Below are 11,329 nucleotides of genomic sequence, written 5' to 3' on the forward strand. Positions count from 1 at the left end.
CCATGGCAACCGAGAGCAGAGTGGCGCAGCGGAAGGGTGCTGGGCCCATAACCCAGAGGTCGATGGATCGAAACCATCCTCTGCTAATTTATATCCATCTTTATTGGTCTGTGCTTTGTCCTTTGGCTCAGTCTGACCTTATGTGCAAGGGTAGCTCGCGCAACCTTCAGATTCCCCATAATTGAGCAAACATCTGCAAGTATCCACCACATTGGCCTCCCCAATAGGACCAGGCCACATAGAAAGGTAGTGTGGCCAAGTGGTCTATGGCACTGGATTAAGGTAGTGTGGCTGAGTGTCCTAAGGCGCTGGATTAAGTCTCCAGTTTCTCAGGAGGTGTGGGTTCAAATCCCACCACTGCCATTTGACAAGGACTGCCATCTCTTCATGTTGTGGACTATTTACTTGAATAACCTCTAAATGTTGATAAAATGTTGCAAAACACTGAATGGGAAAAAAGTGCTTGCCAAAGGCAAGAACCTGTATTTACATCCATTTAAAACATTAACCATGAAGGAAGTTGCTCTTACTCATTTGGCAAAGGCACTAGATGCTTTGTGCCCTCCCACAGTGTTTGACAATGAGTGTTGGCAGGGTTTCTAAGGACCAATCCCATGAAAACAATATCTGGACAAGAGGGAAAGATGTGAATTGGAAATCTGATTTTAATTTGTTCTTGTTAAAAAAGGTATGGCAAATGTTTTAGTTTCTTGGGCGTCTTGGATCATTAGTTTTCACTGCTTTCTTTAGCCTTAAACAGAAAAGAAAGCCTCACACGTACAAGCCCAGTCCACGACAACTGAGAGCAGAGTGGCGCAGCGGAAGCGTGCTGGGCCCATAACCCAGAGGTCGATGGATCGAAACCATCCTCTGCTAATTGATATCCATCTTTATTGGTCTGTGCTTTGTCCTTTGGGTCAGTCTGACCTTATGTGCAAGGGTAGCTCGCGCAACCTTCAGATTCCCCATAATTGAGCAAACATCTTCAAGTATCCAGCACATTGGCCTCCCCAATAGGACCAGGCTGTATAGAAAGGTAGTGTGGCCGAGTGGTCTAAGGCGCTGGATTTAGGCTCCAGTCTCTCAGGAGGCGTGGGTTCAAATCCCACCACTGCCATTTGACAAGGAAAACTGTGTCCTTGCTTATTTGTGTGTGATGGACTATTTACATGAATAACCTCTAAATGTTGATACGAAACAGTGAATGGGAAAAAGTGCTTGCCAAAGGCAAGAACCTGTATCTACATCCATTTAAAACATTAACCATGAAGGAAGTTGCTCTTACTCATTTGGCAAAGGCACTAGATGCTTTGTGCCCTCCCACAATGAGTGTTGGCAGGGTTTCTAAGGACCAATCCCATGAAAACAATATCTGGACAAGAGGGAAAGATGTGAATTGGAAATCTGATTTTAATTTGTTCTTGTTAAAAAAGGTATGGCAAATGTTTTAGTTTCTTGGGCGTCTTGGATCATTAGTTTTCACTGCTTTCTTTAGCCTTAAACAGAAAAGAAAGCCTCACACGTACAAGCCTAGTCCATGGCAACCGAGAGCAGAGTGGCGCAGCGGAAGCGTGCTGGGCCCATAACCCAGAGGTCGATGGATCGAAACCATTCTCTGCTAATTGATATCCATCTTTATTGGTCTGTGCTTTGTCCTTTGGCTCAGTCTGACCTTATTTGCAAGGGTAGCTCGCGCAACCTTCAGATTCCCCATAATTGAGCAAACATCTGCAAGTATCCAGCACATTGGCCTCCCCAATAGGACCAGGCCACATAGAAAGGTAGTGTGGCCAAGTGGTCTACGGCACTGGATTAAGGTAGTGTGGCTGAGTGTCCTAAGGCGCTGGATTAAGTCTCCAGTTTCTCAGGAGGTGTGGGTTCAAATCCCACCACTGCCATTTGACAAGGACTGCCATCTCTTCATGTTGTGGACTATTTACTTGAATAACCTCTAAATGTTGATAAAATGTTGCAAAACACTGAATGGGAAAAAAGTGCTTGCCAAAGGCAAGAACCTGTATCTACATCCATTTAAAACATTAACCATGAAGGAAGTTGCTCTTACTCATTTGGCAAAGGCACTAGATGCTTTGTGCCCTCCCACAATGAGTGTTGGCAGGGTTTCTAAGGACCAATCCCATGAAAACAATATCTGGACAAGAGGGAAAGATGTGAATTGGAAATCTGATTTTAATTTGTTCTTGTTAAAAAAGGTATGGCAAATGTTTTAGTTTCTTGGGCGTCTTGGATCATTAGTTTTCACTGCTTTCTTTAGCCTTAAACAGAAAAGAAAGCCTCACACGTACAAGCCTAGTCCATGGCAACCGAGAGCAGAGTGGCGCAGCGGAAGCGTGCTGGGCCCATAACCCAGAGGTCGATGGATCGAAACCATTCTCTGCTAATTGATATCCATCTTTATTGGTCTGTGCTTTGTCCTTTGGCTCAGTCTGACCTTATGTGCAAGGGTAGCTCGCGCAACCTTCAGATTCCCCATAATTGAGAAAACATCTGCAAGTATCCAGCACATTGGCCTCCCCAATAGGACCAGGCCACATAGAAAGGTAGTGTGGCCAAGTGGTCTACAGCACTGGATTAAGGTAGTGTGGCTGAGTGTCCTAAGGCGCTGGATTAAGTCTCCAGTTTCTCAGGAGGTGTGGGTTCAAATCCCACCACTGCCATTTGACAAGGACTGCCATCTCTTCATGTTGTGGACTATTTACTTGAATAACCTCTAAATGTTGATAAAATGTTGCAAAACACTGAATGGGAAAAAAGTGCTTGCCAAAGGCAAGAACCTGTATTTACATCCATTTAAAACATTAACCATGAAGGAAGTTGCTCTTACTCATTTGGCAAAGGCACTAGATGCTTTGTGCCCTCCCACAGTGTTTGACAATGAGTGTTGGCAGGGTTTCTAAGGACCAATCCCATGAAAACAATATCTGGACAAGAGGGAAAGATGTGAATTGGAAATCTGATTTTAATTTGTTCTTGTTAAAAAAGGTATGGCAAATGTTTTAGTTTCTTGGGCGTCTTGGATCATTAGTTTTCACTGCTTTCTTTAGCCTTAAACAGAAAAGAAAGCCTCACACATACAAGCCTAGTCCATGGCAACCGAGAGCAGAGTGGCGCAGCGGAAGCGTGCTGGGCCCATAACCCAGAGGTCGATGGATCGCAACCATTCTCTGCTAATTGATATCCATCTTTATTGGTCTGTGCTTTGTCCTTTGGCTCAGTCTGACCTTATGTGCAAGGGTAGCTCGCGCAACCTTCAGATTCCCCATAATTGAGCAAACATCTGCAAGTATCCACCACATTGGCCTCCCCAATAGGACCAGGCCACATAGAAAGGTAGTGTGGCCAAGTGGTCTATGGCACTGGATTAAGGTAGTGTGGCTGAGTGTCCTAAGGCGCTGGATTAAGTCTCCAGTTTCTCAGGAGGTGTGGGTTCAAATCCCACCACTGCCATTTGACAAGGACTGCCATCTCTTCATGTTGTGGACTATTTACTTGAATAACCTCTAAATGTTGATAAAATGTTGCAAAACACTGAATGGGAAAAAAGTGCTTGCCAAAGGCAAGAACCTGTATTTACATCCATTTAAAACATTAACCATGAAGGAAGTTGCTCTTACTCATTTGGCAAAGGCACTAGATGCTTTGTGCCCTCCCACAGTGTTTGACAATGAGTGTTGGCAGGGTTTCTAAGGACCAATCCCATGAAAACAATATCTGGACAAGAGGGAAAGATGTGAATTGGAAATCTGATTTTAATTTGTTCTTGTTAAAAAAGGTATGGCAAATGTTTTAGTTTCTTGGGCGTCTTGGATCATTAGTTTTCACTGCTTTCTTTAGCCTTAAACAGAAAAGAAAGCCTCACACGTACAAGCCCAGTCCACGACAACTGAGAGCAGAGTGGCGCAGCGGAAGCGTGCTGGGCCCATAACCCAGAGGTCGATGGATCGAAACCATCCTCTGCTAATTGATATCCATCTTTATTGGTCTGTGCTTTGTCCTTTGGGTCAGTCTGACCTTATGTGCAAGGGTAGCTCGCGCAACCTTCAGATTCCCCATAATTGAGCAAACATCTTCAAGTATCCAGCACATTGGCCTCCCCAATAGGACCAGGCTGTATAGAAAGGTAGTGTGGCCGAGTGGTCTAAGGCGCTGGATTTAGGCTCCAGTCTCTCAGGAGGCGTGGGTTCAAATCCCACCACTGCCATTTGACAAGGAAAACTGTGTCCTTGCTTATTTGTGTGTGATGGACTATTTACATGAATAACCTCTAAATGTTGATACGAAACAGTGAATGGGAAAAAGTGCTTGCCAAAGGCAAGAACCTGTATCTACATCCATTTAAAACATTAACCATGAAGGAAGTTGCTCTTACTCATTTGGCAAAGGCACTAGATGCTTTGTGCCCTCCCACAATGAGTGTTGGCAGGGTTTCTAAGGACCAATCCCATGAAAACAATATCTGGACAAGAGGGAAAGATGTGAATTGGAAATCTGATTTTAATTTGTTCTTGTTAAAAAAGGTATGGCAAATGTTTTAGTTTCTTGGGCGTCTTGGATCATTAGTTTTCACTGCTTTCTTTAGCCTTAAACAGAAAAGAAAGCCTCACACGTACAAGCCTAGTCCATGGCAACCGAGAGCAGAGTGGCGCAGCGGAAGCGTGCTGGGCCCATAACCCAGAGGTCGATGGATCGAAACCATTCTCTGCTAATTGATATCCATCTTTATTGGTCTGTGCTTTGTCCTTTGGCTCAGTCTGACCTTATTTGCAAGGGTAGCTCGCGCAACCTTCAGATTCCCCATAATTGAGCAAACATCTGCAAGTATCCAGCACATTGGCCTCCCCAATAGGACCAGGCCACATAGAAAGGTAGTGTGGCCAAGTGGTCTACGGCACTGGATTAAGGTAGTGTGGCTGAGTGTCCTAAGGCGCTGGATTAAGTCTCCAGTTTCTCAGGAGGTGTGGGTTCAAATCCCACCACTACCATTTGACAAGGACTGCCATCTCTTCATGTTGTGGACTATTTACTTGAATAACCTCTAAATGTTGATAAAATGTTGCAAAACACTGAATGGGAAAAAAGTGCTTGCCAAAGGCAAGAGCCTGTATCTACATCCATTTAAAACACTAACCATGAAGGAAGTTGCTCTTACTCATTTGGCAAAGGCACTAGATGCTTTGTGCCCTCCCACAATGAGTGTTGGCAGGGTTTCTAAAGACCAATCCCATGAAAACAATATCTGGACAAGAGGGAAAGATGTGAATTGGAAATCTGATTTTAATTTGTTCTTGTTAAAAAAGGTATGGCAAATGTTTTAGTTTCTTGGGCGTCTTGGATCATTAGTTTTCACTGCTTTCTTTAGCCTTAAACAGAAAAGAAAGCCTCACACGTACAAGCCCAGTCCATAACAACCGAGAGCAGAGTGGCGCAGTGGAAGCGTGCTGGGCCCATAACCCAGAGGTCGATGGATCAAAACCATCCTCTGCTAATTGATATCCATCTTTATTGGTCTGTGCTTTGTCCTTTGGGTCAGTCTGACCTTATGTGCAAGGGTAGCTCGCGCAACCTTCAGATTCCCCATAATTGAGCAAACATCTGCAAGTATCCACCACATTGGCCTCCCCAATAGGACCAGGCCACATAGAAAGGTAGTGTGGCCAAGTGGTTTACGGCACTGGATTAAGGTAGTGTGGCTGAGTGTCCTAAGGCGCTGGATTAAGTCTCCAGTTTCTCAGGAGGTGTGGGTTCAAATCCCACCACTGCCATTTGACAAGGACTGCCATCTTTGCATGTTGTGGACTATTTACTTGAATAACCTCTAAATGTTGATAAAATGTTGCAAAACACTGAATGGGAAAAAGTGCTTGCCAAAGGCAAGAACCTGTATCTACATCCATTTAAAACATTAACCATGAAGGAAGTTGCTCTTACTCATTTGGCAAAGGCACTAGATGCTTTGTGCCCTCCCACAGTGTTTGACAATGAGTGTTGGCAGGGTTTCTAAGGACCAATCCCATGAAAACAATATCTGGACAAGAGGGAAAGATGTGAATTGGAAATCTGATTTTAATTTGTTCTTGTTAAAAAAGGTATGGCAAATGTTTTAGTTTCTTGGGCGTCTTGGATCATTAGTTTTCACTGCTTTCTTTAGCCTTAAACAGAAAAGAAAGCCTCACACGTACAAGCCCAGTCCACGACAACTGAGAGCAGAGTGGCGCAGCGGAAGCGTGCTGGGCCCATAACCCAGAGGTCGATGGATCGAAACCATCCTCTGCTAATTGATATCCATCTTTATTGGTCTGTGCTTTGTCCTTTGGGTCAGTCTGACCTTATGTGCAAGGGTAGCTCGCGCAACCTTCAGATTCCCCATAATTGAGCAAACATCTTCAAGTATCCAGCACATTGGCCTCCCCAATAGGACCAGGCTGTATAGAAAGGTAGTGTGGCCGAGTGGTCTAAGGCGCTGGATTTAGGCTCCAGTCTCTCAGGAGGCGTGGGTTCAAATCCCACCACTGCCATTTGACAAGGAAAACTGTGTCCTTGCTTATTTGTGTGTGATGGACTATTTACATGAATAACCTCTAAATGTTGATACGAAACACTGAATGGGAAAAAGTGCTTGCCAAAGGCAAGAACCTGTATCTACATCCATTTAAAACATTAACCATGAAGGAAGTTGCTCTTACTCATTTGGCAAAGGCACTAGATGCTTTGTGCCCTCCCACAATGAGTGTTGGCAGGGTTTCTAAGGACCAATCCCATGAAAACAATATCTGGACAAGAGGGAAAGATGTGAATTGGAAATCTGATTTTAATTTGTTCTTGTTAAAAAAGGTATGGCAAATGTTTTAGTTTCTTGGGCGTCTTGGATCATTAGTTTTCACTGCTTTCTTTAGCCTTAAACAGAAAAGAAAGCCTCACACGTACAAGCCTAGTCCATGGCAACCGAGAGCAGAGTGGCGCAGCGGAAGCGTGCTGGGCCCATAACCCAGAGGTCGATGGATCGAAACCATTCTCTGCTAATTGATATCCATCTTTATTGGTCTGTGCTTTGTCCTTTGGGTCAGTCTGACCTTATGTGCAAGGGTAGCTCGCGCAACCTTCAGATTCCCCATAATTGAGCAAACATCTGCAAGTATCCAGCACATTAGCCTCCCCAATAGGACCAGGCCACATGGAAAGGTAGTGTGGCCAAGTGGTCTACGGCACTGGATTAAGGTAGTGTGGCCGAGTGGTCTAAGGCGCTGGATTAAGGCTCCAGTTTCTCAGGAGGCGTGGGTTCAAATCCCACCACTGCCATTGGACAAGGACTGCCATCTCTTCATGTTGTGGACTATTTACTTGAATAACCTCTAAATGTTGATAAAATGTTGCAAAACACTGAATGGGAAAAAGTGCTTGCCAAAGGCAAGAACCTGTATCTACATCCATTTAAAACATTAACCATGAAGGAAGTTGCTCTTACTCATTTGGCAAAGGCACTAGATGCTTTGTGCCCTCCCACAGTGTTTGACAATGAGTGTTGGCAGGGTTTCTAAGGACCAATCCCATGAAAACAATATCTGGACAAGAGGGAAAGATGTGAATTGGAAATCTGATTTTAATTTGTTCTTGTTAAAAAAGGTATGGCAAATGTTTTAGTTTCTTGGGCGTCTTGGATCATTAGTTTTCACTGCTTTCTTTAGCCTTAAACAGAAAAGAAAGCCTCACACGTACAAGCCTAGTCCATGGCAACCGAGAGCAGAGTGGCGCAGCGGAAGCGTGCTGGGCCCATAACCCAGAGGTCGATGGATCGCAACCATTCTCTGCTAATTGATATCCATCTTTATTGGTCTGTGCTTTGTCCTTTGGCTCAGTCTGACCTTATGTGCAAGGGTAGCTCGCGCAACCTTCAGATTCCCCATAATTGAGCAAACATCTGCAAGTATCCAGCACATTAGCCTCCCCAATAGGACCAGGCCATATAGAAAGGTAGTGTGGCCAAGTGGTCTATTGCACTGGATGAAGGTAGTGTGGCCGAGTGGTCTAAGGTGCTGGATTAAGGCTCCAGTCTCTCAGGAGGCGTGGGTTCAAATCCCACCACTGCCATTTGACAAGGACTGCCATCTCTTCATGTTGTGGACTATTTACTTGAATAACCTCTAAATGTTGATAAAATGTTGCAAAACACTGAATGGGAAAAAGTGCTTGCCAAAGGCAAGAACCTGTATCTACATCCATTTAAAACATTAACCATGAAGGAAGTTGGTCTTACTCATTTGGCAAAGGCACTAGATGCTTTGTGCCCTCCCACAATGAGTGTTGGCAGGGTTTCTAAGGACCAATCCCATGAAAACAATATCTGGACAAGAGGGAAAGATGTGAATTGGAAATCTGATTTTAATTTGTTCTTGTTAAAAAAGGTATGGCAAATGTTTTAGTTTCTTGGGCGTCTTGGATCATTAGTTTTCACTGCTTTCTTTAGCCTTAAACAGAAAAGAAAGCCTCACACGTACAAGCCCAGTCCATGACAACCAAGAGCAGAGTGGCGCAGCGGAAGCGTGCTGGGCCCATAACCCAGAGGTCGATGGATCGAAACCATCCTCTGCTAATTGATATCCATCTTTATTGGTCTGTGCTTTGTCCTTTGGGTCAGTCTGACCTTAAGTGCAAGGGTAGCTCGCGCAACCTTCAGATTCCCCATAATTGAGCAAACATCTGCAAGTATCCAGCACATTAGCCTCCCCAATAGGACCAGGCCATATAGAAAGGTAGTGTGTCCGAGTGGTCTATTGCACTGGATTAAGGTAGTGTGGCCGAGTGGTCTAAGGCGCTGGATTAAGGCTCCAGTCTCTCAGGAGGCGTGGGTTCAAATCCCACCACTGCCATTTGACAAGGACTGCCATCTCTTCATGTTGTGGACTATTTACTTGAATAACCTCTAAATGTTGATAAAATGTTGCAAAACACTGAATGGGAAAAAGTGCTTGCCAAAGGCAAGAACCTGTATCTACATCCATTTAAAACATTAACCATGAAGGAAGTTGGTCTTACTCATTTGGCAAAGGCACTAGATGCTTTGTGCCCTCCCACAATGAGTGTTGGCAGGGTTTCTAAGGACCAATCCCATGAAAACAATATCTGGACAAGAGGGAAAGATGTGAATTGGAAATCTGATTTTAATTTGTTCTTGTTAAAAAAGGTATGGCAAATGTTTTAGTTTCTTGGGCGTCTTGGATCATTAGTTTTCACTGCTTTCTTTAGCCTTAAACAGAAAAGAAAGCCTCACACGTACAAGCCCAGTCCATGACAACCAAGAGCAGAGTGGCGCAGCGGAAGCGTGCTGGGCCCATAACCCAGAGGTCGATGGATCGAAACCATCCTCTGCTAATTGATATCCATCTTTATTGGTCTGTGCTTTGTCCTTTGGCTCAGTCTGACCTGATGTGCAAGGGTAGCTCGCGCAACCTTCAGATTCCCCATAATTGAGCAAACATCTGCAAGTATCCACCACATTGGCCACCCCAATAGGACCAGTCCACATAGAAAGGTAGTGTGGCCAAGTGGTCTACGGCACTGGATTAAGGTAGTGTGGCTGAGTGTCCTAAGGCGCTGGATTAAGTCTCCAGTTTCTCAGGAGGTGTGGGTTCAAATCCCACCACTGCCATTTGACAAGGACTGCCATCTCTTCATGTTGTGGACTATTTACTTGAATAACCTCTAAATGTTGATAAAATGTTGCAAAACACTGAATGGGAAAAAAGTGCTTGCCAAAGGCAAGAACCTGTATCTACATCCATTTAAAACATTAACCATGAAGGAAGTTGCTCTTACTCATTTGGCAAAGGCACTAGATGCTTTGTGCCCTCCCACAATGAGTGTTGGCAGGGTTTCTAAGGACCAATCCCATGAAAACAATATCTGGACAAGAGGGAAAGATGTGAATTGGAAATCTGATTTTAATTTGTTCTTGTTAAAAAAGGTATGGCAAATGTTTTAGTTTCTTGGGCGTCTTGGATCATTAGTTTTCACTGCTTTCTTTAGCCTTAAACAGAAAAGAAAGCCTCACACGTACAAGCCCAGTCCATGACAACTGAGAGCAGAGTGGCGCAGCGGAAGCGTGCTGGGCCCATAACCCAAAGGTCGATGGATCGAAACCATCCTCTGCTAATTGATATCCATCTTTATTGGTCTGTGCTTTGTCCTTTGGGTCAGTCTGACCTTATGTGCAAGGGTAGCTCGCGCAACCTTCAGATTCCCCATAATTGAGCAAACATCTGCAAGTATCCAGCACATTAGCCTCCCCAATAGGACCAGGCCATATAGAAAGGTAGTGTGTCCGAGTGGTCTATTGCACTGGATTAAGGTAGTGTGGCCGAGTGGTCTAAGGCGCTGGATTAAGGCTCCAGTCTCTCAGGAGGCGTGGGTTCAAATCCCACCACTGCCATTTGACAAGGACTGCCATCTCTTCATGTTGTGGACTATTTACTTGAATAACCTCTAAATGTTGATAAAATGTTGCAAAACACTGAATGGGAAAAAAGTGCTTGCCAAAGGCAAGAACCTGTTTCTACATTCATTTAAAACATTAACCATGAAGGAAGTTGCTCTTACTCATTTGGCAAAGGCACTAGATGCTTTGTGCCCTCCCACAATGAGTGTTGGCAGGGTTTCTAAGGACCAATCCCATGAAAACAATATCTGGACAAGAGGGAAAGATGTGAATTGGAAATCTGATTTTAATTTGTTCTTGTTAAAAAAGGTATGGCAAATGTTTTAGTTTCTTGGGCGTCTTGGATCATTAGTTTTCACTGCTTTCTTTAGCCTTAAACAGAAAAGAAAGCCTCACACGTACAAGCCCAGTCCATGACAACTGAGAGCAGAGTGGCGCAGCGGAAGCGTGATGGGCCCATAACCCAGAGGCTGATGGGTCAAAACCATCCTCTGCTAATTGATATCCATCTTTATTGGTCTGTGCTTTGTCCTTTGGGTCAGTCTGACCTTATGTGCAAGGGTAGCTCGCGCAACCTTCAGATTCCCCATAATTGAGCAAACATCTGCAAGTATCCAGCACATTGCCCTCCCCAATAGGACCAGGCCACATGGAAAGGTAGTGTGGCCAAGTGGTCTACGGCACTGGATTAAGGTAGTGTGGCCGAGTGGTCTAAGGCGCTGGATTAAGGCTCCAGTTTCTCAGGAGGCGTGGGTTCAAATCCCACCACTGCCATTGGACAAGGACTGCCATCTCTTCATGTTGTGGACTATTTACTTGAATAACCTCTAAATGTTGATAAAATGTTGCAAAACACTGAATGGGAAAAAAGTGCTTGCC

General features: G+C 44.5%; 19 non-coding genes across 19 annotated transcripts; all 19 read left to right on the forward strand.

Annotated features, from left to right (window-relative positions):
• The first annotated feature begins 804 nt into the window (after positions 1-804).
• Positions 805-876, forward strand: trnam-cau (transfer RNA methionine (anticodon CAU)). The gene has a single exon. It is a non-coding gene; the product is annotated as a tRNA-Met (tRNA).
• Positions 877-1,035: 159 nt separating this feature from the next.
• trnal-uag (transfer RNA leucine (anticodon UAG)) lies at positions 1,036-1,117 on the forward strand. Its single transcript has one exon. It is a non-coding gene; the product is annotated as a tRNA-Leu (tRNA).
• Positions 1,118-1,780: 663 nt separating this feature from the next.
• trnal-aag (transfer RNA leucine (anticodon AAG)) lies at positions 1,781-1,898 on the forward strand. Its single transcript has 2 exons — positions 1,781-1,818; positions 1,855-1,898. It is a non-coding gene; the product is annotated as a tRNA-Leu (tRNA).
• Positions 1,899-3,350: 1,452 nt separating this feature from the next.
• trnal-aag (transfer RNA leucine (anticodon AAG)) lies at positions 3,351-3,468 on the forward strand. Its single transcript has 2 exons — positions 3,351-3,388; positions 3,425-3,468. It is a non-coding gene; the product is annotated as a tRNA-Leu (tRNA).
• A 441-nt stretch (positions 3,469-3,909) lies between these two features.
• On the forward strand, positions 3,910-3,981 carry trnam-cau (transfer RNA methionine (anticodon CAU)). The gene has a single exon. It is a non-coding gene; the product is annotated as a tRNA-Met (tRNA).
• A 159-nt stretch (positions 3,982-4,140) lies between these two features.
• On the forward strand, positions 4,141-4,222 carry trnal-uag (transfer RNA leucine (anticodon UAG)). Its single transcript has one exon. It is a non-coding gene; the product is annotated as a tRNA-Leu (tRNA).
• A 663-nt stretch (positions 4,223-4,885) lies between these two features.
• On the forward strand, positions 4,886-5,003 carry trnal-aag (transfer RNA leucine (anticodon AAG)). Its single transcript has 2 exons — positions 4,886-4,923; positions 4,960-5,003. It is a non-coding gene; the product is annotated as a tRNA-Leu (tRNA).
• Positions 5,004-5,434: 431 nt separating this feature from the next.
• trnam-cau (transfer RNA methionine (anticodon CAU)) lies at positions 5,435-5,506 on the forward strand. Its single transcript has one exon. It is a non-coding gene; the product is annotated as a tRNA-Met (tRNA).
• A 159-nt stretch (positions 5,507-5,665) lies between these two features.
• trnal-aag (transfer RNA leucine (anticodon AAG)) lies at positions 5,666-5,783 on the forward strand. The gene is made up of 2 exons: positions 5,666-5,703; positions 5,740-5,783. It is a non-coding gene; the product is annotated as a tRNA-Leu (tRNA).
• Positions 5,784-6,223: 440 nt separating this feature from the next.
• On the forward strand, positions 6,224-6,295 carry trnam-cau (transfer RNA methionine (anticodon CAU)). Its single transcript has one exon. It is a non-coding gene; the product is annotated as a tRNA-Met (tRNA).
• A 159-nt stretch (positions 6,296-6,454) lies between these two features.
• On the forward strand, positions 6,455-6,536 carry trnal-uag (transfer RNA leucine (anticodon UAG)). The gene has a single exon. It is a non-coding gene; the product is annotated as a tRNA-Leu (tRNA).
• Positions 6,537-7,235: 699 nt separating this feature from the next.
• On the forward strand, positions 7,236-7,317 carry trnal-aag (transfer RNA leucine (anticodon AAG)). Its single transcript has one exon. It is a non-coding gene; the product is annotated as a tRNA-Leu (tRNA).
• Positions 7,318-8,024: 707 nt separating this feature from the next.
• trnal-aag (transfer RNA leucine (anticodon AAG)) lies at positions 8,025-8,106 on the forward strand. The gene has a single exon. It is a non-coding gene; the product is annotated as a tRNA-Leu (tRNA).
• Positions 8,107-8,536: 430 nt separating this feature from the next.
• On the forward strand, positions 8,537-8,608 carry trnam-cau (transfer RNA methionine (anticodon CAU)). Its single transcript has one exon. It is a non-coding gene; the product is annotated as a tRNA-Met (tRNA).
• A 195-nt stretch (positions 8,609-8,803) lies between these two features.
• Positions 8,804-8,885, forward strand: trnal-aag (transfer RNA leucine (anticodon AAG)). The gene has a single exon. It is a non-coding gene; the product is annotated as a tRNA-Leu (tRNA).
• A 430-nt stretch (positions 8,886-9,315) lies between these two features.
• On the forward strand, positions 9,316-9,387 carry trnam-cau (transfer RNA methionine (anticodon CAU)). Its single transcript has one exon. It is a non-coding gene; the product is annotated as a tRNA-Met (tRNA).
• A 159-nt stretch (positions 9,388-9,546) lies between these two features.
• trnal-aag (transfer RNA leucine (anticodon AAG)) lies at positions 9,547-9,664 on the forward strand. Its single transcript has 2 exons — positions 9,547-9,584; positions 9,621-9,664. It is a non-coding gene; the product is annotated as a tRNA-Leu (tRNA).
• Positions 9,665-10,362: 698 nt separating this feature from the next.
• On the forward strand, positions 10,363-10,444 carry trnal-aag (transfer RNA leucine (anticodon AAG)). Its single transcript has one exon. It is a non-coding gene; the product is annotated as a tRNA-Leu (tRNA).
• Positions 10,445-11,142: 698 nt separating this feature from the next.
• Positions 11,143-11,224, forward strand: trnal-aag (transfer RNA leucine (anticodon AAG)). The gene has a single exon. It is a non-coding gene; the product is annotated as a tRNA-Leu (tRNA).
• Positions 11,225-11,329: the final 105 nt, after the last annotated feature.

This window comes from Labrus mixtus, chromosome 10 (genome assembly GCF_963584025.1).
Source record: "Labrus mixtus chromosome 10, fLabMix1.1, whole genome shotgun sequence".
Lineage (NCBI taxonomy): Eukaryota > Metazoa > Chordata > Actinopteri > Labriformes > Labridae > Labrus > Labrus mixtus.